Below are 26,709 nucleotides of genomic sequence, written 5' to 3'. Positions count from 1 at the left end.
AAACAATTTTATTCTGGTGGTCCTCTACCACAATTAAAATCAAGGGCAGCCGGTGTTCATGGGAACTTTGGTTTCCCAGATTGGACCGGGGCTAAAGTGCAAGTGGTGTGGTCAACATGTTTCTCGCTTCTAGTACATTGACTGCGATTCGTCCGGACCTAGTAAAAAACTACAATCTACAAAACATGACCTAATGATTAGTATCAGTGTTAAATACAGCACATAAGTTGTACTACCTGTTTGACCCTGCTCTTGCCTAAAGGTTGGAGTTATGGGGTGTCAACAGTACCCGGTGGGTCTGACATCAAGTGAGAAGCCATAGGGGTTGAGGTTTCTACTGCTGGTGTCAGGGCCGGTAATGCCTACCCTTCTCACCGGGTCCGGATAGTGTGTGCATATTGTCATAGAACAAAAAATGCTCTATTTTTTCAGCAATATCTCGTCTGCAATATTCTGACATTTGTCAATGTTTTAAGTTTTAGTTTAGACGTGTTCACGCATATGAAGACCACAATTCCTGAAGAGATAAAGCTTTGTTATAGCTGAAAACTAATAGCTAAGCAACATAATTAAGTTTGGTTTAAATGTTGCTAATGGATGCCAAGCTTTTATTTTAAGCATGTTTCAAGATGGGAATTAAAATGTTACCCAGAAAAGCTTTCTATTTAAGTCAAGAATTAATGGCTGTTGAATTGTGTTCAGCTTTCAAAATGTTGAATTTTTCGGTAATGTAATAAGAGAATGTTTCATTAAAATAGAACCTTTTCTTGCAAGTGCCAGAATATAAATTACTAAACAACTGTACGTACTTATATATATTTGCTCTATTAACACAGGGAACATGAAATTTCACAAGCCTCTAGAAAACCTTTCTAACAAAAACTGATGCCTTTGGGTGTAGGTCTAATTGTTGCAATTCTCCAAGGGGATGTATTGAATTCTCTGACCCTTGAATGTTGCAGAAGTGTGCATATTATGAATAGTTATATATAGATTTCTATGATTTTTTATCTCTTGCCAACTGTCAAGTTTACATTCATACTCACTTATTTTGGTTTCAATCGAATGTATTCTATGAATGATATTTCATTTGTATGCGGGGCTACAAGAATTAAGGGTTTAACAGCAGGTGCGGAAGTAGGTAGGTCTATTTGCCTATGAAGTCAAGTGGCGTGGTATTTAAAAGTAGGGCATTTGCCCGGTGGACTGGAGCTCTTGGAGGCGAGTTTTGAGAGCCAACGGCCGCTCCTTGTTCCTCTATAACTTTTCCAAGCTCCTCGAGATAAACTGCAGCAGGGACTGTGAGGCTTCAAGAAAGAAAAAAATGGGAGAGAGAGAGTTAAAGTAGAAAGAAAGTGTACAGATAAGGAGAAGAGTGAAATGAGAGAAAGAGAATCAATGGATGGAAAGAAAGAATTAACTCAAGGAGAAAAAAGGGGCAGGGCTGGTTTGGCATTTTTGCTGGGGTGCTTTTGATTCCCTGGTGCTGCCCTGCATAGTAGGGTCTAACATACAGGGGAGTGATCCTGTTCAGGTATTAGGGGGAGGGATTCAATTAATCTAATATTCAGCAAGGTACCCCCTACACCATAGATTTGTATTTCACTTATCGAGACACGTAAAACATCAACGCCCCCTTGTGCAATGAAGGCCCCTAGTTTCTTTTTGGCATGCTCCTTGCTGCTCCTCACTTTCCAATGTTTATGATGCTTTTGTGATATATATATATATATATATATGTGCATGTATATCCCTTAATAAAAACTGGCACTTGCACATTAATCCACAATCTCAAACAGTAAACATACCATAACGAGAAACAAAGAATTTCTTTCATTGGATCTTTTTATCAGACCATTATTTGTATAATTTTATAATGTAGTGTGAAATAAATACTAAATGTTATAACATTTATAAAACACAAGCATACTGCATATTAGACATACAGATAATTCAACGCGTGCCATTCTTTTTTGGCCACATTTCTGGCCACAGCAATGCAATACACAATACCTATAATGACATGACAATTGAACACACGTGTCTGAATAAAAACATTGAAAGTTATCTAGTAGGTGTCCCTGCGGGTATGTTCTAATTACTCAAATAATTGGTCCTATGGGTACAGCGTAGCCCTATGTGGTCAGGAGTAGATTAAATCCTTATATTACAATGATTTTAGGAGTAATGAATATTCTCCCTAATCTCAATTAACATTCAACACCACAATGTGACTGTGAGGAAGACATTGGTCAAGGAGAGGCAGAAAAGAAGTTTTAAAACGAAGGTGCTGTATGAAAACTTTGACAACAGTAACATGAACCAACTTGTCTTTTAAAAATGTGCTTGTGATATTTTTGGTGTCATGACCAAGCTCAATGATTATTCCTTCAAGAGATAGAGAGACATGCATGAATTATTTATTACATCACAAAGGACTTAAAGGAGAAACAAAACCACAAAGGAATAAACATAGGGGCTTATTTATAAGCCCATGTGCTACTGGTGCAGACCTCTAGCTATGCGGCCAATAAAAGGCCACTTTGCCTCGTAGATATGGTGTTTCTGCATTGCCTTAAACTGCATTAGGTGGGTGTTCCAAGGACTTTGCGGTGAGTTTTCCCATGCAGCAGGTGTGGATTTTGAAACATTCCAAGATTTACAAGGATTTGTAAACCTGGGAATGCATCAAAACTGTACGCATCCCAGGGGAGGCTTAACAAGGAGAAATATTTGTATTTCTCCTCGTTTTTCCATTTTCTAAGTGTGCTGCATTCTTTACCAGAAACGTCCTGCTCTTTTATTTAACTCCTCCCAGTCTCTGCTTGTTTTTGTTGCCTTTTTGGCGTTTTTTCCGTCAGTCTCCTCTTCCATCTTCCCTTTTGTGTGTTTTTCTATCTCTTGTACTGGGTCAATATCTGATAAGGAAGAATAAGTGACGGTTCTAAAAAGTGAACCCAGGGAATCCTCACTGGCGACCTCTGGCTAAAAATTAAGCATTGCTTCAAGTAAATTATGAATGGACAATGTTGCCCTGATTGATTCCTATCAAGCTTCATTCGGTATTTAATACACAACCATAAAAGCATTCTAATTATAAAAATAGCTTCATTATTGATCACTATAGTTTTCTAAAACAATTCGATACATATTAATACTCCAGCTTTGGTTTTATGTACTTATACCTACACCATTATTAGTCACAGTAAATATATAAACAATGATGATGTACATTTATTAAAAACTATTTGATGCATAATAATACTCAAGCTAAGAGAGTATAGAATACATCTCTACCTTAAAAGCAATAGTTATATAAACTGAGACTCACAGTCTCAATACAAAGTGCAGTGCTTGATAATACTTCATCACAATTAATAATCACAATAATTATGTAAACAAAACTCTAAAAGGGGTAGGGTGCATAGGTACAATACAATGGCTGATTTCTAACAGGAATATATTGAGCCTTACAGATATTAGGAAGCCTACCTGCTTTCATAAGTTAAGGTTTCCAGATGGGAATTATCCTTTCTTCTCCGGATTGCCATTTGTATAAATACTATAACTGCAAACTTTATCGGTTTCCACGCTACAGATATAGTTAAAAGCAGGTTTATGAAAATAAAATGTATTAGCTAAAAATGGAGGTCTTAAACAGATTTCCTCATATCCCGATAAAATCTACAAAAGAGTACAAGGTGCAATGTAGTCTGTAAGGACTTTCCATCACAGGGACAATTTGTGAGGTTATGGCTCCACTTTCCCATTCTGGGGAATGCGATCTGAAAGTGTAGGGTGCCCATCCTTAGCCTTGTGTAATAAAATCTTTGTTGCAAATTTCTTATCGAGATGAGGTACAGTTGGAAACCCATTAAAAGCGGCCCTTCACAGTATGATCTGCCACTCTGCTTTGAGCCTATTTCTGCATCTCTTACAAGTTCCCTTGAATTTGCTAGCCTTGTCTTTAAATCCCTTTACTGTAATCCTGGAAGGACTTTGGGTCGTAAAAGTCAATGTCCACCTTATACTCTTTTAAAAGTTTAAAAATATACTGCAACCAAGGTTTGTTTTTGCTGTGAACAAGGGCTAGACAATCCATAATTATTTTCTTGGTGAACTTGGTTTCATCTTTAGTCCCAATCCCATGCCAACGAGTAAGGGCTGCCATGCTAATAATTTATTGTGTAAGGATTTCCCGCACCAGCTTGTTACCTATTTTTGTAGAAAATCTAAAAATACCCTCACTCGATTGTAAAATTTGTAACTTTCATAGGTCAATATGTGCTCCCCAAGTACCATTCCCATTAAAAAGAATACCTAAGTAAGAGAAAGATGTTATTCTTTTAATGTGGGCACCTTCCACGTGGTGTTGCCTACTCTCTACCCTACTTTTCCTACAAGTCATGACAAATGTTTTACTAATGTTCAGTTTTAAATCTTTTGCCAACATGAACTGTATAAAACATCGAAGCCCGTTTGCAGTCCTTAATAATAGGACTGCTTCAACTGCATATAAAAGTACTGGAGTTACACGTGTACCAACTCAAGGGGCGTCAGCAATTACATTTTGCAAAAATAGGCCAACATTGTTAATATAAAGAGAGAATAGGAGGGGCTCAAGGACGCAACCTTGTTGTATCCCAAGGGTGACTCTACAATCAGAGGTGCATTCGCCTTTTGGGCCAAAACAAACTTTAGAAGTTAAGAGGGTATATTTTTGAGATAAATAAATTATAATATTGTGTGGTGCACCCATGCCTTGCAATGTTTGCCATAATGTAGCGTGATTAACCGACTCAAAAGCCCTTGTGAGGTCAACGAAACAAAGGTGCAGGTGACCTTCTTTAGCAAGGGTATATTTCCCTATCAATAACTCAAGGTATAAGCACTGCTCTACCATCCCTATACCCCTTCTAAATCAATTCTGGAAATCAGTTAAGATGTTATTGTCGTTTGCCGAGCTTTCCAATCTTTCTAACATGATTCTGCCGATCAATTTAGATGTTGAATCGAGCAGGGATATGGGTCGGTAGCATTTTACGTTCCCTCTATCACCTTTTTTAAAAATAGGACAATTATGCTTTCCACCCAAGTTGCAGGTAGCACCCCTCCTATAGTAGCATTAAAAACACTCAATAAAATTGGTGACCAAAATGTTTTACCATTTGCACTTTTGTTTAGAGTAGTTTTAATTTCGTCTAAGGTAATGGGCGCTGTTTTAACTGTATTCACTAATATAAAATTACTGTAGCTATCTCTCATGTGGGCCTCATTTTTAGGATTAAAAATATGTTCCAAGTGCGTCAACCAATCATCAGGGTTTACTAGGGTTTCTATCTTAGCCTCGGATGTATCCTTAAAACAGAACATCTATTGCTTTCCAAAATAGAGTAGAGTCACAAGTCTCAGCTGCTTGGATCAGTTTTTCCCATGCCCTCTCCCTTATATAATTTTTCTTCTATATAAAGTTTGTTTATAATTATTCCGTAGTATGAAAATCCTTTCTCTATCCCTAGGTCTTACTTTTAGTGTTTCTTTTAACTCCTTATTTAATTTTGAGCCCTGCTGGTCAAACCATCTGGGATATGATTGCTATTTTTCTTGTTTTTTTTTCAAATCTCCAGAGATTGCAGCTGAAATGTTGTAGAATGCACTTACAATATCTATGTTTAGGGAAGAGCTATCCAAACAAGTGTTTCTATTTTTTTTTTTTTGGATTATATTTTTTATAAATGTTATAGGGTTAACACTCGACCATTTAATGAAAATTCAATTATTACCTTCTGATTTGACATGTACAGCAGTTATACACACCTTTTCTTGTTGAGACAAACATCGTTTCAAGATCAAGAATAAAGGATGGTGATCACTAAACGGGCTTGCCTGAATATAAAATATATCCACTAGTCCCTTACAATTCCCTATTCAATCACTCAATCAAACAAACTTTATTCGGTTTTCACATGTGTAACCATAAAAGTATTCTACAATACCATACATGATAAAAAAAAGTGTCAAATATTTGTACAAAAGTTACATTGGAGACATTGCTGCCCTAAGATTTCTTGTGCAATGCATACAATAAGTTATAAAGTATGTTTAACCTAGGTCACAAAATACAGTCAATAATGTGATTCTAGAGGCCTCCTTTATACTATATATATCACCAGAGTGGCTAGAATAAAGGAAGCATGCCTTTAGGACTACAATCATTTAATCAAGGCAAGCTCTGAGCTTCAACTCTGATTTTAAATGTAAATGTAAATGCCAGCATTTGTAAAGCGCACAGCTACCTCCAACGGAAGTGTCCTGACGCTGGGGGCCCTCTGGAAGATTAAGCAAGCTATTGCCCAGAGTCACATGGTGCTGGGCTAACCTGCCGCCGGAACCGGGGATCGAACCGTGCACCCTGTGGCCCTGAGTCAGGCACCCTGGCCGCTGCACCACACCTTCTACAAAAATTGAGAAATAATAAAATAGAATATTCACACAACAATTGTAGATGAATAAAAGCTGGGCATACCTTTTCTTAAATTTCAACCTCCTTAATACTGAGATAATAAAAGTTTTCCGGGGAGTTACATAATAATTACAAAATATAAACAAATGAAGCATATCCTGTGGAGACTCACCGTCACAGCCACAGGATTCTGAAATCAGGCCTCTACTACCCCCCCTTGGTGAGGCCAACAGGAGGTGAAACAAGTCCAATCGGAAACTGGTCAATAAAAAACGTTCATAAGTGCTAAAGGCTCCCAGAGGATATGGCTCCGTCATATGTGTTGTTTTCAAAATAAAAAATTTCGAACACTGGATTTCCTCAGTTCTAGTTCTTCCCTCTCCATTTTCCTTAGTCTACAAAAGGATTCTCTGACCCACCCCAGATCGCTTTTAGTCACCAATTCTGGATTTGTGAAAAGTTTCACTCTTCCCAGGCATTCAAAACGGCTTTTGATGGATCTAAGCCAGGGAATATAATGAGCATAATCGAGAGGCATACACTCCTTCAGGATTACATGACTCAAAGTCATTCCCTCATTCAGCCAAATCTTTAGCCAAAATGTTAAAGGGCGCAAAGCCAATAAATCACAGAGATAGGGCACCCCCAATTCTTCATGAGTCACCATATTCGACGTTCCACGGGGCACACCTAGCAAACGCTTCAGGAATGACTTCTGAACTACCTGTAACTAATTCATGGAGACATGACCCCATAATTCACTACCATAAGTGGCCTTAGCAACACTCTTGGCCTGGTATATCTTTCGAAGTGCAGCGATCGTTCTCCTACCTAATTTGGAAGCAAAGTTTAAAATAGCCATATTTGCAGGCACTAGATCTCCCCTTTTTCTCTGTTTTAAGGCCCCATTTAATTTGATCATCCATTAGGACCCTCAGGCACGAAAAAATATCTATTAGAGGAACTTGAGTAAATCTGACAATGAATTGAAAAGCCTTTTTCGGGCGAGGTCCCACCTGCATCACATAAGATTTTGAAATGTTTATTGACAGGTCCAAGTTTGCCATAAAGGAGGATGAGGAGCGAAGCAATGTTTGTAAACCCCTTGCGGTCCTGGATAAAAGTACTGCATCATCTGCATATAATAGAATGGGCAGAACGCATCTGCTTCCCCGTGAATAGTCTACCTTTGTCTTCATTAAAACTTTGTCCAAATCATTAGTATACAAATTAAACAAGAAGGGGTCTAAAATACATCCTTGGTGTACTCCTCTCCTTAATGCAACATTACGGGAAACCCTTCAATCTTGGGAGAATCTAACCTGCACCTTGGTTGAATGTGGAGGTCTTCCAGAAAGCAGACAATGATGCCATCTACCCCCATAGCCAACATGGCCTGCAAAAGTTTAGCCCTATTCACGTGATAAAAAGCGGATGACAGGTCCATGAAGGCTAGGTAAATAGTTCCTGTGCGGGCCACTGTATATTTATTCAGGATCATAGATAAGTTAAGGCACTGTGCCATGGTGGACTGCCCAGGGCGAAACCCATACTGAACATTTGATAGGATATTATGTTCCTCTGCCCAACTAGTCAGCCTTCACAGGAGTACTCGACCTACCACCTTTAGTACCGAGTCCAGCAGTCAGATTGGTCCATAGCAGTGGGTGCTATCTTGGTTGCCCTTTACAGCGGCATTCATCACTGCTGTAAGTGCCGGTGCCCAAAAGGTTGGGTCTGATATGTAAAGATCCGACGGGATACCATCTGGACACGGGGCTTTGTTGCTTGACTGCCCAACTAAACCATCTTTAACCTCATCTTTGTTGAAATCCAAGTTGGAGGTATCTGCCTCATGGTCTGGGGTGCAGTGTAGGTCAGGGGGACACTGGAACATAGCTTCAAATGAAGCACCCACTCTTCTTCAGTAGTGTGGTGTGCACCATACTTCCTTCCTCTTTATTCAAGAAAGGGCTATTAATTATGCTCCAAAACCTAAAACTGTCCCTCAGCATGCTAGCCTTCATTACCTCCTTACATGCTTCCACCTTTAACATGGACTTGAGTCTCGTCAACTCCCACTTGTACTCCCTTCGGCAGATTCTGACTAAAGTCAAGTCTCTTGGGCTCTAATTCAAAGCTTCCCTCAACTTCATAGCTGCCGGTGAACAATTAGAATCAAACCATCTAGGTTTCTGGATAACCGTTCGCCAACCCGGGGCACTTAAGTAATAACTAACTTTGGAGGAAATAGCGTCAAAAGCGCTGATGATCTCACCCGGGCAGTTGACGGAGTGGTGCACAGGCCTAACTGTTTAGTGCATGTGCGATCATTAGCTCATAAAAGGCATCTGGGTATATCTGGGTCCATTTAAGCCGCCTCCCACCATCTGCTGGTCTCATCACCCCACTGTGCCCGTCCCCCCATGTGACAACAAAGGCCCACTTAGTTGTACGCACAAAGGGAAGTGATCACTGTATACACTGCCATGAATATTAAATCCTCTGAATAACTCAAGTAGAGGTGTCAATACCAATATGAAGTCAATAAATTGACCCACCACCCCGCCCTTTAAATGATGGTATGGGTGCCTTAGTATGGGGGCCAACTAAGCACATGAGGGACGATTAATCAAAATCATGTGAAAGCCCATTCAGTGTGTCACCTTGTGAGGTGTGTTTAAAATGAATTCATCTCTTACATGAACAACCCAGGTCTGCCAGTCATAGGGTCGCCACATGGGTGAATGTTAAAATCCCCAGTGATCATAACATTTTTAAAAGCAGCATTAAGATGTTTCCTTAAAAAATAGCCCAAAAGAGCGATATTGCACACACCCATTGCACAGGACGCAGAATTATAAAAGTTGATAATACCCAGTTTATGGCACCCCTAGCTCAATACCAAAGATTGTAAACATGGGTTCTCTGTCAGTAGGGCCAGTATCTTGCACTCCACAACCAAAGAGATGTAAATAGCCAGGACTCCTCTTCAACTTCCTGCAGGTGAGGGAGAGGCCGATATGAAGAAGGATTTATAGCCCTCCAAAGGTAAACTACTATCAGAGCACCATGTTTCCTGCAAGCAAATCACACTATACTGCTTTATGAATAAAATCTACTAAGGGTCAAGAAACTTGTTAGCTAAGCCTGCTATTTACCATGATATAAAATTGTGGTCAGTTTCGCCCGAGGTACCCTTGTTTCCTGCTGGGTAATAAGAGTTACAGAGTCGGTAGGGGAAAACCCACTGAGTCAATCACACATGCCCATGGCATCCAGGGATGCATAATGGTTTAAAAGCTCCAATAGGGATAAAACTGGCTTCTGCCCACCTTGTGCTACCCAATGAGGAAGGTTTGGGTTAGAATGTAATTTTGTATACCTAGGGGATGAATACACTGGACATGATGAAAACTGACTGTTCATCATGGTTCTAGTATTATTAGGAAAAAAGTTCCACCCAGATATCTCAGGTTTGTACAAGAAACCGAGGGGTAGAGCCATAATGGACGACTGGGGGCCAAGAGGAACATTGTTTAAAACTGTGACCAAAATCCTTTCGGTAATATGAGGCCTACTGAAATTGATAATAACGCACTCACCCTTACAGAACTTAGGGGAGTTGCCTACCCAGTTGACCCATTGCACCATTTACTTATTTCTTTATTTTTTATTTTTATTTATTTGAGTTTTATATAGCTCTGGCTAGACCCTGAGGTATCAGAGTGCTTTAAATAAGGAAGCAGCGTGTTAAAAAAAATGACAAAAATAATCACATTAATTGCAGAAAGGACACAAATTCAATACAGAAGTTATTAGCGACCATGAAAAACAAGATCCACTAAAAAGAAAGAAAAAGAAAAAGGCCAGTGAGAGCAGGGAGTCCATGGGAGGGATTTAGCAGCGGAGAAAGAGACGAGACATAAGTCATAGGTCCGGCTGGGTAGGTGACGGCCATAGCGGTGTGCCAGAGCCTGTCTCCCCTTAAGCTGTAGTAGTAGCTCCACCTGGAATCGGTCATACATTTCGGATAAAAATGAGGATCAGGAAGGGACCTAAAGTCTACAGTATTGATATGTTTCTCTACCCTTGTGCCTAGTGCAGTATTACAAGATAACCAGTGTAAAACTTTGTTCTTCAGTTGAGAATAGTCCTCCTTGGCACCTTTGGTTAGGGTTGGCACATTCCCCAGGATCCCCACATACGGCGTTGCCTCCGGTAGAAGGTGTATAATGAGCAGGTTCCACATGAAACCCTCCCCTGCCCCCGGAGGTAGCTCTCCGGCTATATTACTCTTGAGAGTAAGTTGGTCATGTGTAGGGGCCTTTCCACATGGCCCATTTTCGAACCAGAATTTAGAACAGTGTGACTCAAAGATGGCTGTGCAGGGCCCCTTTGTGCATTTGGAGGGGAAGATGGATGCTTCCTAGTGTTTATCAAAGGTAGTGTCAGGGCAGATCCTTTTGTTATCGTGGGGACAGTAGGACACCTTGATTCCAGGGTAACGACATCCCCCCTTATGGGCATACAATATTTAAGATAAAAAAATCCCTTTTCCATTATCAACAAACGCTGGCACAAGGAATGCAGTTGAGAATCCATCATGGCCTTCAAAGAGACATGGAAAGATTCTAGTATGGACGTAATATCCGCCTTAATAATTATTTGACTGCTTGAGGGCTTCTGGGTTGTTGTCTCGGCTCTTGGTCTTTTTGCCTTTCCTCCCAGCAGTTGGCCCTTTCTTTTTGTGCCTGACTCTTGCTCAACCAAATGTACTACTCCTGGTCTCCCTCGCGTGGCAGATACAGTAATTATCGGTTGCTTATCCTGCTGCTTGCCATGCATGCCAGCCATATATCCTGGGCTGCAAGGTGCATCAGCCTCCACACAATTATTGACCAGAATGGTGGGTGTGAGTGGTAACTTGCGACCCATTGTGCACCAATCTGGACCATCTATTTCTTGCAGCCCAGACTTATTCAATAGTCCATCAACATTATCTGTAGTCATAGGAGCCCTTGCTGTCGTTGGGGGGAACCACTCACAGGGAACCTAGAGAGGCCCTGGATAGCTAGCGCTATCTCCTTATCTAACACTCCTACGACCAACTAGAGGAAAGAGTCCATAGTCACTGCTGTACCACTTGTGGCCCTCCCAGAATCCATGGGTACCTTGCGTTTTCCCATTGTATACCCCCGATCAGTGTGCCTTTGCACGTTTCAGCAAAGAAATGACCAAGCTCCGGGTCTACTTGCACGTGCAGGTATTAACTTCACAGACTCAATTACACAAAGTCACAATGTCCACATTAGGCACCCCATTCAGCCCTCTAGTCGGCCTCAGGTGAATATACCCAAAATACGGTTAGTCACAAGGGGTGAAGCCTCCCTACCTGCCTCTCTGCCACTGGAACTTCAGGAGGAACAGGCCATTAATGAGTGCCTCCCAGCATGTGCTTGGCGTCTCCCCTGAAGCGGCCTGCAGGGAAGTGAAGTCCTGTAAGGTTTCGCCACCAACAATCAGTCTCCCAGCGTTTCAGCATGTTCTGCACTACGGGAGGAACGGGCCGTTAATGAGTGCCTCATGCACGTGTGCGGTGTCTTCCCTGAAGCAGTCTGCCGGGAAGTTAAGTCCGGTAAGGTTTCACTACCAACAAACAACAAACAAACAGTGTCCCAGCATTTCAGCTTGTCCCTGATACTAGGGCATGGTTGATGTATGACGAGGATCTCGGTCCCTCATTCGTATGAACAATGGTTTCTCCCTCATGTTCGCCTAACTCCATAATTTCTAAGTTATATTTATGTGTAACAGTTTTAATTGCTTCTCCCTATGTGTTGTGGGAGGAATGAGGACTTGGCTCACCATGTTCATTGCTATGACCACATTGTTACCCAATTGGAATTATACAATTTTCACAATTAAAATCACCGGCGCAAATAAGCAAGTAATCTCCCCCCAGCCCCACTAAAAAATCGTCTAACTCTTCTTCCAGTGACATGAGTACCCTATGTCTTGTGCTGTCAAAAACATTATTATAAAAGATTAATACTACTATGCACTGTTTCCCTTTTGTGCAAAAATAAAATCTGAAAACACTGTTATTTAGTGTTAACTTTCTATAAAGTTAATGGTGAAGTTAGTGAAATTAAGACCGCTAAACCTCCTTTTGCTCGCCCCACCTTCAAGGGGATTGCATGAGTAGAAATTGTTTTAAAACCATGAACAAAAAAAGATTCTGTATATCAAGTTTCTTGAAGCAAAATTAAAGCACAATCCTGTATCGTTATAAGCCATTCTCTATCGTTAAATGTATTTTTTACCCCTACAACATTCCATGATGTAATAGTTAAGAGCCCATGTGATCGGTGACAGCTTGAATTATTATTTACAGTACTAATGGGGATAAAATCATGGTTGCCATTTAACGGTCGCACTACAGTCTCCCACGGTCAAACAGTTTCATTACAGCCTATTAAAGGAGCGAACCTATTGGGCATGGGAGGTATCACAAACGGATCTATATAATGGGGTATGTTGCTGGTGTATTGTTTAGGCTCGTTTCTAGGTTTATAAAAGTATCCAAGTGGGACAGCAGTAATTATATCATCCAAATGGTGAAGAGACCCAACATATTTGGCTGAGAATTCTTCAATCAGGGACCCCACAACCTCCAAACTTCTGAAATTCACAACTACACAATCTCCCTGACATAGTTCCTTTTTACTGCCCACTCAGCTAACTCTTCTGTCATTGTTATACTCTTGTAAAGTATATTAGTGCTACAGTTAGTATTTAAAGCAAGCCAGTGAACAACCCGTTTTTTTAAAGTCACCCATGTCTCTGTGGTATTGTCTGCCACTTTCTGAACCATTTTTTAAAACAATTACATAGGGGGTTGCCTGGTGTGGTAGGTGGAGTGAAGCCTCACCAGGCTTCATTGGCCGACAACTCCCAATCGGTATGTTCTTGTGATTAGTGCCTTCAGTTCCTATCTGATTTAAGTTGCTTGGCTCATAATCCCTTGGTTTTACAACAAATTGTGTATTAAAAGATTCCTTTGTTTGTAATGCCATCGTCAAATTGGTTGTTACAACTTGAAAACTTTCCCCTGCTTTTATCCTTTCATCCAGATTACTAGCAGGTATTGTAATATGGGAGATTTTCAAAGGCAGTACATTTGTAACCAGGGGCCATATGTAGGTAAAACGGTTTTTGTGATTCTCAATTTGCGATTTTTAGGGAATCGCAATTAGAGAATCGCAAAATGCAGTGTAGGTGGGATTTGCAAAATATTATGTGAATCCTACATATTCTTTATTTGTGAATCGCAAATTGAGATTCGCAAATAAGGATTACCTTCCCATTCATTCTTATGGGCTAGAAGGCCCATAGGAATGAATGGGAAGACATTCTCAATTTGCGATTCCCAATTAGAGAATCGCAAATTGAGAATGCAACTTCAAGGTTGCAAGGGTATCAATAGGACACCCTGTTGCACCCCAAAATTAAGCATGTGTGCTCATGTGGCGCACATACATGCACTAAGGACATGGCACTTTGAAAAATGCAAAAAAAGTGCATTTCTCAAAGAAATCGCAAATTACCACCAACCTGAAGTTGGTGGTAATTTGTGATTCCTTGAGCCAAAATCGCACAACTTGGGTGCTTCCTACATTTCATTTAAGGAATTGCAATTGGGATTCCTTAAATGCATTTGCAAATAGGGAATCGCATATTTTGATATTCCTTATTTTGCAAGTGGGTTATTGTCTGCTACATAGCACATTGCCCAAATTGCGATTGCAAATGCTACAATTCTGCGAATTTCAGCGTCTGCGATAGCAATTTGGCTTCCTACATATGGCCCCAGGTCAGTTAAGTGGGTGACATCTTTTTGCACTGACTTAATTTCTAACATCAATCGTCTTTCAATATTATGAATTTTCCTTGCAATTTAAAAAAAAAAAGGTTTCAAAACTTTGCGTATGGTTTATTATTTCGCTTGTCCCTGTTGCTTTGGCCTCCCCTTGGAGTTTTTTTCGTTTCGTTGGATTGTTTTTCAGATTTTATTGACTGGTTTGAAGGTGGAACTTTAATTTTTAATGTTTGTTGTTTGCCCTTTTTGGCAAGGGGGAAACCAAGACAGAGTTGTTTGATAATGCAAATATCTCCAGTGGGAGCAGTGATATACAAGGGCCCTCTTTTAGGTTATCCATATTTGGTACATTGTCCTCCTTATTTATACTATTTCCCTGAGCCTCCTTGGCAAGTTTTGTTTCAAGTTCTGATTCAGCAAAATCTATCGGTTCTGACCTGGACTCTTTTACAGCTACATTGAGTGCCGTTTTTGTGGTAGCCAGACGCTAGTACACTTGAACAATCTTGTTCTTTATCACCCCCCGGGCTTTTCAAGTAATTAGTAATTGGCACACTTTACCTACTTGCTTCCCAATGGTTGGTGGTAATTTCCTTTTACCCATTTTCCCGAGCTAGTATATATACTTAAATTATGGGTGTAAAGGTTTTCTTACCAGCTCTTTACCCCTTCCGTTGGGCCATGAGGGGTGGCCCAGCCTTGTCCTGCTGCGGACAATGACGTTGGTGGCAGCGAGCCGCTTGGGAGGCTGGTTCTTGCGGTCCAAATAGCAGTGGCAACAATACGGTGAGGCAATAACGGGCATCCTCAAGTTGTCTAATTACTCCATTAAAGTTGCATTAGCATGTTTTCCAAAGGCAGTTTTTGTAAGAAAACCAGATATCTCTCAAGTTGACTATTTACATGGACTGTAAAATATACTGTTTTTCTTTACCCTCCAATTGATTTTGGAAATTCGAGTAGAAAGCATGTAAGCAAGGTAGTTCTATCAAGCTGAAAATATAAACTATCCTGGTATCACTTATGTAGCACATTAGTTTGGAATTAAGAAGCATTAAAGCAATCCCTATGTTCCGGAAAAAACAAAAAAGATGGTTCTTGCCCAAAAACTGACATTGATCCCTCAATCCCCAGCCCGGTCCACCTCTTTATTAGCGCCAGGACACTCCTTGGAGTAGCAGTTGTGCCTTAGAAATACCAGTACATAGTTCCTAAGTCAGCGTGCCGCACCTGAAACGGACCAAACAAGAAGGAGCAACAGATCCGCCGCAGTCCTCGCCTAGCATGAGACAACTCCACGCATAACGCGCTACGCAATAAGGCACGAGTAGGTGCACCACTCCTGAGGAACTGGTAGGCGCAAAGGCAAAGACGAGGACGAGAAGCATCAGGGAACCCAGCAGATATAGAATATACCAAACAAGCTCTACCCCAAAAGGAACAAAGCCTTAACCTCGCTCCAAAAGGAGGGCAAACAAGAAGAGGCCTAGACGACATGGCGAGCCAGGTTGATGAAAGATTCTAACAAACACACTGGCTTGCTTGCACAGCAAGGTTTCCTAGGATAGTGATGGCAAAGCTAATGAAATTGTTCCAAGTGGGGAGAGTAGGAAGTATGCCTACTGGGTGCCTCAGCCCAGATTAAGCACATTTTGGATATTGTTATTTCACAAAGGACCATGGGAGATTTTGAGAGGCACCAGGCACTACAATGAAGTAGAAATCCCTTAGAGACTGATTTACCATCACCCAACAATGGATTGCTAGGTTCTTGTTAACTCGACTTCCATCTGACTTATTCATATACTCCCCTGTGGACTCATTGTGGTTCAACCAGCAAAACCCATACAGGTCCCAACCCCATCGCTCCAAATATTTTGAATTATTTGTGCAGGAGTTTTGATAACTTTCAACAGAGTTTGAATTGACTGAAAGACTAAGTACCACAAATTTGAGGAACATGCTCACAAATTCTTCACCACATTGACAGATATATAGTTTGATTAACCTAATGAGTTGTGATTTAAAATGAAAGCTGCGAAAATCAAAAAGTAAGAGCCTGCCGTTTCATCTTATATAGGGACAACTGGGATGTGCTTTCTGAGCATTTTCCTAACTTTCCCTTTTTTTATAACATTCAGTCTTGTGTTGCCCAATTTACTTTAATGAATGGTTCCAAATTATTTCCCTTGTTATTTTTAAACCATGAATCAATGTACTGCATCCCTTACTTTTAATCTCAGCCTACTAGACACCAGAAATAAATAGGCCCATAAAATGGTTGGGGGTGGCCCAATCAAGCATCAGGCCATGTCTTCACTCCAAAATGGGTGCAAAAGTCTTTCAGCTCCCATGGGGATGGATTGGTGCTGTTCATCCCCAATCTGCCCTCCAGGGGATATAAAGGCCACTAGACACCTGGGAAAAAGTTGTCAAAGAAAGAAAAAGAAGGGGTGCAAGTAGCCCGCCTTGGCATTGGGCTGTACCTCCTCCCTACAATATGCATATAAGTATTTACCCAATAAAAAGATACAAAGTAAGAGCAATGGGTGGTTTGACAGCCAGTTTACCAAAACATATTCCATTCTTAAGGCTGCACTTGGTACACCAACAAGGGATGGTGAGGTAATCAGAGCCTGTAGGAAGGCCTATAACTCAGCTAGGAAACAACGTAAAAATTAAATTAAAAAACAGGCATGGGATAATATGTATGAGGCCGCCCAATGCAGAGACTCTTCTTTATTTTGGCAGGCTGTGAATGCTCCTTTCTTTTCCAAAACTGATACTTCGAGAATAGAAATTGCGATTGATGAAAACACCATGACCTGTGGGCACCGCTCAGTGAAACACCTCACTTCACACCCTAGAGACCCCACATTTCTAAAAACCATACACTAATAAGTGCATTTCTCTGATGTTTTTTCTTGATGGCTCTCAACAGCTGCCGCTATATTTTACTTTATGGAACACCTATTGCCAAATATCTTCAAATAAGTCTCAGGCAAAGAAGAGCTTGAATTTACATCTGTTGAAATGGGATATGAATTGGTCCATGTCATCTAGAGAAAATAATTAGAACATTAGAATTCATTTTGCACTGCAAAGGGGAGTAATGACATTTCCGGAAAAGTGTGACATATATTGCTATGCCACTCACTGCATGACTGTTGCTAATGATTCAAAGTCAAGTGAAAGTGGAAAATGAATGAGCAGGTCCCTCGCAAACTGCTAAATAAACTGATTTAATAATTATCAAAGAAACAGGTGTGATCCATTCTAATGGTTAGGGACTTTTATTTTTTTAAATAATTTACTGTGAAACCTGTCCTAATGTTATTAAAGACATTCATCCATTGCTCTTTTTATTTATTTATTTATTGCATTTGTATGGCGCAACAGCTACCCTGAGGGTTTCCCGGCGCCTTGGATCTGTTAGGGAGAACTGAGAAATTAAAATAAAGTGAATGTTACTGATTAAAAAGCCAAGTTTTCACTCTCCTTCGAAATTGGAGGTAGTTTGGTTCCAACCGCAGTTTGAGTGGAAGGGAGTTCCATAAAACAGGGGCCAAATAGGAAAACAAACGTCCGCCCAGCCGTACTCGTTTAAATCTGGGGACAACAAATTTGGTGTGTGTCATGGACCGAAGAGCGCGTGATGGTAAATATTTCTGGGCCAGTCTACATAAATAGGAAGGTGCCTCATTCACACTGATCCTAAACATGTAGCAAAGTGCTTTGAATTTCACTCTGTTGGCGATTTTCAGCCAGTGCAATTTCTTCAGGTGTTCTGAAATGCTTGTGCGCCCTGAGAGATGGAGAAGCAGCCTAGCTGAGGCGTTCTGTACAATCTGCAGACGGTTAATAGTGTCTTTATTAGATCCTAGGAAAAGGATATTTCCATAATCCAATCAATACCCTATTAAGGCCTGTATTACTGTCCTCTGTGCCCCATCAGGAAGTTGCCAAAGTATTTTCCTTAGCCATTTAAGGATGGCAAAGCAAGTTGCGGCAGTTTTTGCGGCATGTGCACGCATTGATAGTTTATCGTCAATTATTATTCCTAGGTTGCGGGCAGATTGAACCGCAACCGGGGACGGGCCCGTTTCAGCCGGCCAATGAGTGGGGCCCCAGAGTTCCTTGTGATCACCGAAAATGAGTAGCTCTGTTTTTTCCCCTTTCAGTTTTAATTTATTAGAGTAAAGCCAGCCGGCCATTCTCAATAATCCCGAGCGGAGAGGGGAAATATCAGATTTGTCTGTCGATGCAAGGGAAAACACTAATTGCGTGTCATCCGCATAGGAATAAATAGTAAGACCCATTTCTTCCGCAATCTTGGCTAGAGGGGTAACATATATATTAAATAAGAGTGGGCCTAGTATGGAGCCCTGAGGTACCCCATACAAAGAATTCAGAGTGACAGAGGAGTTGTTTTTGGAAAAGACCTGGAAGGTCCAGTGTGAAAGAAATTGTTCTAGCCATCTCAAGGCTTTCCCTTGTACTCCTATGTCCTCCAACGTCTGAATCCGGGTGTTGTGGGAGATGGTGTCGAAGGCGGCACTCAAATCTAAAAGAATGAGTGCCGCCGTACCCCCTCCATCTTATTCCTTTCGGATGGCTTCAGTGACCCCTAGTAAGGTTGACTCCGTGGAGTGTCCCTTTCTGAACCCTGACTGCGAGTAATGCAACAGATTATTATCATTTATAAATTAAGATAACTGATTATTTACGTGCTTTTCCAAAATTTTCGAGCAGATAGGTAGTAATTGTGAGAAGTTGGCCTGGTATATGATGCTCACTAGTTCTAGTGGTCACCTTGTACCATGCCAAGCAACCCTTATGATGATTGGTTGTGAAGTCAACCTTATAGACAAGCTATCCTAGGGGTAGCATGGACTAAGCAGTCTTAGGCTAAACTCTGTAAAGACATGTGAAGCAAGCTGTTTTACCAAATACAATCCCCTTGAATACCAAATGAAAGGACACCACACAGATATATATTGAAAATATATATAGATTTATTTCTACAAATATCCCCTATACTCTTTATGAGCACAGAAGCATAAGCGTTAAAACAAAACACAGTTTAAATATACAAAAGTTGCATGAATATGGATGAGCCCTAGGGGCCACCTAAACCATATACTAAAATAGTGGTATAAGAACCACCAATCTGAAAGGGAAGAAGCCTAGGGCCTGGGGAATCGCTGGAGCTGTTCGGGACTAACAGTGATGAAGTCGGGAAAGGCCCGCGGGACTCGGGCGCAGCGCTTAAAGTGCACGCATGCACCAATGCAATGTCAATGGTGCGTAAAAGTTACAAAGTTAGTGTTTAAGGAACCTTCCGATGGACCTACAAGGATAAAACTTTAGACACAGGCACTAGAGGTGTATACCAGTGTGGGAACACCGTCGTTGCTGAGTTACCTCACCCACATGAAGCGGGTGCACAGGTGCGAAGTAGTGTCGGGTTTCGTCACGCAGGTCGATGGTGCTTGGAGCTGAAGATGCTGTAGGCGGGTCGTCGAGGAGAGTTCCGGTGGATCCAAGGGTGGATCTGAAGAGGTGAAGACCTGAAAGCAGAGGGGACAATGTTCAAAGTCACTAGCCAGTGACTACCGTGGAACCAGAATGGAACCAGGCAATGTTGGGTGCAAACAGGTGAAAAGGTGAAGATTGTCTCTGCAGCCACGTGGACACGAAGAGGTCATGGACGTCCAGGAGTCGATCACAAGCTGTCCCACAAAGGCTCTCGCTGATGGCGGTGTCAGCAACTTGATTGGAGCAAACAGGCCTTGGCTAAAGCAAGCCATGCAGGAATCGATGCAAGCTTCTCACTCGGACCAGCAAGGTCAGAGCGGGTGCTCCTTTTCAGGGGAGCAAGGGCCAGTCTGGAGCAACCAGACCAGTGGTGTAGTTTGTCGTTTTCGTCGCCAAGATGGCCGCTAGCCTTGTGGCAAGTGGCTGGGATGGCGCGTCAAGTGGCAAAGTGCAAAAGGGCCCCACGCAGATCGCTGGGGGGCTGATCTTCGGTGCAAATGCTGCTCAGTGTCGGGGCTTCTCAAACCCCAAAGCATAGCGTCGAGGGTGCCTCGGGTGCTGCGCAGTCAGCTTCTCGGGGTCTTTCAAGGTGTCCGGACCCATGTCTCTCGGTTTCTCCACGGGTCTCTTCTTTTCAGGGACTGTGGATCGGGCTCTGAGATGTCTGGGAATCCAGGTCTTGTTGGGCTCTGGGCTCAGGCTCTGGCGGGAGGCGGCGGCAAAGCAGACGTCGAGTTGCTGGTTGGTGCCTGTATTCACAGGGTGGTCACTCCTTGGCCACAAGGGAGATTCTCTTCCGTCTTCTGTGCAGCAGAATGTCGAAGTCCAGTTTTCTTCTGTATTTCAAGTCGAGTTCAGGATGATCTGAAGTCCTGGGACACAGCTCCTACTCTTATTCCAATTCTAGGGGCCGGATCACCTACTAGGTCCCTCCTCTGGGTGGGACCAGGAAGGGGGTGGTTACACCCCCTTTTCTTTGTCCAGCTTCACGCCAAGACTGGGGCTGGAAAGCCCCAGCACCGGTTTGAACTGGCAAATGCACAGGGACACCTTGTGTGCCCCAGGCATGTCTGATTCTATTCAGCCCTGTCCTACCCAATACACAAAATCCTGTCTGGGGTGGTGCTAGCACCTCCCAAGGCAGGAAACCCTTTGTCCAAGCTGCCCTCGCTGGAAGGACTCCCAGCAGCAGGAGGTCAGACTTGTGTCTGTGGTGGCAGCATCCATTTTGTGATGCTAAGGCTCACGTTTAACTTTAACCGGGATTCAGGTTAGGTACATGTCGTGTCCCTCTAGAAGGGTGGAATGCTACCCCCGTCGCAAGAACTGGCGAGGGGGGGGGCAGTATTCCAATTCGTATGACACCTTACTCGACATGTTTTGATAAAGCCAAACCAAAGTTAGCATTTAATGCGAGGTTCATAATGCACTTAAGAGTATATGGTATGGCAGTATCATGAAACAGCTAAAGGACATGGTTCCGAAAGCTGCAGACAGGCTCAGCTCATGCCAGAGCACCATCTCACATATTTGCAAGCACTCTGCCTCCAGGATTAATGAGGCCTTCCAAAGGAGTGGCTGATAGGAACATAGTTAGGTATAGGCATACTACACCTAAGTAAGGGGTGATTACACTGACTTACCCCAGCTGAGTGATGAGCCAGTTGTGTCAGATTTGGAGGCCAGGCCAGGGGTGGCACAATATGTGCTGCAGCCCCTGGTAGGCCTTGGAAGCACCTATGCCCTGGGTACCTGGGTACACTGTTACAGGGGCCAATAAGGTGAACCAGTTCCAATTTCGTAATGCACCTAAAGTGCATTGGCAATAATTTAGAGAGAGAACAGCAGGCTGTGGGTCTGATTAGCAGGCCCACAGCCACATTAAGTCATAAACCAGTGAAGCAAAAAGCAAACATTTGGGGTGACCATAGGATAGCAGACCCTACTCTCCTACAGTAATGATATTGGTCGGAAATTGGAAAAGATCTCTGGGTCACCATCTGCCTTTTTCAGCAGAGGGATTACCATTGCATGCTTCCAGTCATCGGGTATCACAGCCTCTACTAGTGAAGCATTTAGTAAAGATCTAATTACGCCCAGAATAGAAGGATCCAACTGCTTTAGAATGAACGCAGGAATAGGGTCCTGAGGAGAGCCTGACCTAATGCTATTAAGGATTTCTACAAAGGTCGCCATGTCCATAGATTGCCAGCTTGTTAATACATTCTCCCGGGAAATTACCCTATTGACTTTCTCACTAGGGAGAGGCGTGTTAGTTGCAGAAGCTGTGGCCTCGTCATATTTGCTAAAATGAGAGTAGATCTTGGTAATTTTCTCAGTAAAAAAGTTGGCTATGTGGTTGCATTGCGTAGTGGATAAAATCGGTGGTTCAGGTTGATGGGCGGCTCCTGCCAGGTTTTTTAAAACTTTAAAAAGAGTGCTAGAGCTTCTCTGTGCGGCTAGAATGGTATCTTTAGTATGATTGCCCTTAGCTATTTTGCAGGATAGATGGTAGGCATTGAGCGCTTGCTTATAGGTTTCCTTATTAGTTGGGTTGTAGTCTTTTCTCCATAGCCTCTCTAATTTTTTACAATTGCTTTTTTCATCATTTAATTTTGTGGTGAACCATGGGGCAGGGGGATGACAGGAGGTGCGTTTGCTTAGTGTTAGTGGAGCTATAGTCTGTACAGCAGTAGCTAGCCAAGTATTAATAGTTTTATGATCACTAATTCTAAGTTCACTAGGAACAATGTCAGGGCTAGAATATATTAACTGAGTATTAAGGTCACTTACACTAAGTTTTTGCCAGTTTCGAAACCAGACTTCTGATCTGACCAAATTTTTGGTGCAGGGAACCCAGATTTTAAAATGAGTGAGAAAGTGATCCGACCATAGAATAAGGGTAGCGGGTTTATAAACTATGCGATCAAAGTTGGTAAAAATCGGATCTAGTAAGTGACCCGCCGAATGCGTCGGACCAGTATTCCTCAGTTGAACATTAAGTGCTTCTAGGTCTGAGATAAAATTGAGGATCATAGGGCAGCTACTATCCTCCAGGTGCAAATTAAGATCCCCGAGAATGGAGAACATAGAAGCTTCCATTAAAAATGGAGCAATCAACTCAGACAGGGCCGACGCCCGATCACCGGCCGTCCCAGGTGGCCGATAAATCAGAATACCAGAGAATGTAGTTTGGGGAGTTAGGGTAAGTTTAAAGAGACCAGCTTCACAGTTGGCCAAGTCAAGATTTACCCATTTGCATTGATAGCTTTTTTTAAAGACTATTCCTATGCCACCCCCACATTGGTTTACTCTATCTTTCCTTACTATAGCGTAATTTGGGGGGAGGGCCGAAGCAATATCTGGCCCTGAGCTAGCATTTAACCATGTCTCAGTTAAAAAAGAGTGCATCCGGCTGTACATCAGTTAAAAGATTAAAAATATCCTCTTTATGCTTAGGCAGTGATCTGCAGTTCGTACTGAGGAAATTAAACTGTTTATCGTGAGCTGTGTTCAGATCGGAGATCATGTTCAGGGTTTTCCCATTCTCCCCTGTTATGCCTAGCTGCATATGGGAGGGGGAGAACTTGCAAATCGGGCAACAGGCTACGATATTATCTAATAGCAGTATCTCACAGTTGACATGGCGTTTAGGTCTAAGTCTATTTAAGTCCTCACTAGAGTAACTGTGAGCAGTAGGGGAACGAGCAGGGGGGTGGCCCCTGGCCCCGGCCGGTCGCAGACGGGCTGCGCGACGAACACATGCCCGTTTAAGTAGTGTTTCAACAGGGTAGTTCCCGCCCCCGACCTCCGACCCGTGACTCAAGCCCTGTCCCGCCTTCACTCTCTCCACGTCAAGCGGGAGAACCCGTGGTGGAACGGGGAGCCGGCGGACAGGACGGCGGGCGTCAAAGAGGTGAGGTTAAGCTCATCATACCTTTTACAAAATAGTTAAAAGCAGGAGGAGCGTTTTTTCTTAAAAACAAAGATAACAGTATCACAGTAAAAAATATTTCAGTGCAGTCAGAGTGTGCAAATTAGCAAATATAGTACATCATACCCGCCTCTTCGCCACCCTAACAAACAACAGATCCAGCGAGTGCCTGTGAAGCCCACAACTAAGTAGTGCTTCAAGAGGATAGTTCCCGCCCCCGACCTCTGACCCGTGACTCAAGCCCTGTCCCGCCTTCGCTCCCTCCACGTCAAGCGGGAGAACCCGTGGTGGAACGGGGAGCCGGCGGACAGGACGGCGGGCGTCAAAGAGGTGAGGTTAAGCTCATCATACCTTTTAAAAAATAGTTAAAAGCAGGAGCAGCGTTTTTTCTTAAAAACAAAGATAACAGTATCACAGTAAAAATATTTCAGTGCAGCCAGAGTGTGCAAATTAGCAAATATAGTACATCATACCCGCCTCTTCGCCACCCTAACAAACAACAGATCCAGCGAGTGCCTGTGAAGCCCACAACTAAGTAGTGCTTCAACAGGGTAGTTCCCGCCCCCCGACCTCTGACCCGTGACTCAAGCCTTGTCCCGCCTTCCCTCCCTCCACGTCAAGCGGGAGAACCCGTGGTGGAACGTGGAGCCGGCGGACAGGACGGCGGGCGTCAAAGAGGTAAGGTTAAGCTCATCATACCTTTTAAAAAATAGTTAAAAGCAGGAGCAGCGTTTTTTCTTAAGAACAAAGATAACAGTATCACAGTAAAAAATATTTCAGTGCAGTCAGAGTGTGCAAATTAGCAAATATAGTACATCATACCCGCCTCTTCGCCACTCTTGCTCTGCTTCATTGGTAAGTGTGTTTGTGTGTGTGTTTGCATATATATATATATATATTTACATATATATTTACTGAAAAAACCAAAGGTTAAAGTAACGTTATAGTTAAGTGTGATAGAAAGCTCTGTTTTAGTTTGAAAAAAAATATTAATTTAATGAAAAAAATAAAGGTTATAGTAGCGCTATAGTTAGGTGAATATGTCACTGACAACATTAACATTTTGAAGTATAACAACACAGAAATTCACCAGTCATAGTTAGCAGGGTTAACTATAACTTGTTACCCCTTTCACTTCTCATGACCTTACATATTACATAATCCATGACATGTTCTATGACATCCTTTATGACATCATTTATGACATCACTCATGCCATCTCAAATATTTTATTACCATACCCACAGCAAACAACCTGCAGTCCAAGAACATCAGAAATATAGTTTCACAGTCATCTGCCTACTCATGGCATTGCTGTTCAAATCAACCACCACAGGTGATTTGATTTCACCAGCCTCTAATTGACTCTCTGGTCTGGTGAACCTTCCCTGATTATAGATGCTTCCTCCTCTGCTACATTTGTCACTTTAAACAGTGGGTGGCTATGGATTACAAAGAGGCAAATTAAGCACACCCTTTTCCCAGTTGAAAAATATTAGGTTTTATATAGGTTTTATATAAAAACAGAAAAGTAACCTATGCACATAGAATTCACACAGACTAAGAAAATTCCATTGTACATTCATTAGTGATGGCAAAAAGGAAAATAAGCTTGATTTGAATGTCAAAAGTTATTTATTGATAGGTGTACTATGTATGATATGTGTAATAGTACAAGTTAGTTACATCTCACGTCAATTACCATTTCATCTGTATAAGTTTAAAAGAAGTTTAAAACTGTGTGTTAAACACTTTTTAGAAAGTGTGTCTGGAATTAAAAAAATCCTCTACATTAAAGATCTTATGTGCATTTTAAGTCACTCATTGTGAAAAAATAAGGCCATATGTCAACAAGTAGGTTTAATCAAAGCTGATCTGAGCTGATCCTCACGGGTGGGTCAGCCAATCCATGGCACTCCAACTTCTGGCCTCCCTTATTGGGCACTTCTCCCAGGCTAGCAGGCTCCACCAAAAGTCTGGGTATAGTAATCAGCAATGACCTGTCCATGAAAGCCCAGATCAGCTCAGTTGTCTCTGCCGGCCTTTTCCAATGGCGGAGAATAAAGAAAATTAGCAGATTCCTGAGTAGCAAAGCTCTGACCCTGTAAATGTAAATGTGTGTAAATGTATGTATACTTGTAAAGCGCACTATCACCTTTCAGGCATCCTGGCGCTGTATACCGCTGTGGAACCCTTCCTGGCTTTCCCTGTGAGATGCCCCTTACTGGGCATCCCCAAGGTGAGGACAGGCATCCTAGCACTTTCGGGGCCGTTGTGGAGATTAAGCAGGCTATTGCCCAGAGTTGCAGAGTGAGACCCATGATTAGAGTAGGCACCTAGGCGAGAATTATCGAGTCCGTGGACATTGAGCCCAAGACCCTGCCGCGTTGGGAATTGAACACTGGTCCCGGGCCAGACCTCTGCCTCAGGGTCTGCCGCTCTAATCGGTGAGCCACACTCTGGTAAAGTGGATAGATTGGAGCACCCTGTGTTAGGCTGGGAGGTTATCCCTAGCTCATCCTTTGCCTTCAACGTTACCTAGCACAATATGACCTTTCAGTGCTTGCAGTACTTCTTGACTCCTCAGCTGGTGACACCCACTACATTGCAGTGCAAGGCAAAGGCTTGCAATATCTCAGTCAGTGTTGCAATGCTCAGCTTGGTTTAAGATCCCCCATTAAACAGATGATACTTTGGGGTCTAGGCCCACCACAATGATCTACAATTTCTTCTGGGACAAATGATGGACGTTCCCTTCTAGATCCTGGACCATGCTTGAAGTTAAAGGAGCAGCAGGGTGGAGGAGAGTTGTGTGGTGTTCCTTGGATGCTGCCATTTTCCTGTTCCTATATGTCATTTCTTATTTGCTGAGATGGCAGAAAACTCCACTGA

Source organism: Lissotriton helveticus, chromosome 8 (genome assembly GCF_964261635.1).
Source record: "Lissotriton helveticus chromosome 8, aLisHel1.1, whole genome shotgun sequence".
NCBI lineage: Eukaryota > Metazoa > Chordata > Amphibia > Caudata > Salamandridae > Lissotriton > Lissotriton helveticus.
Note: the sequence above shows the minus strand (reverse complement) of the source record.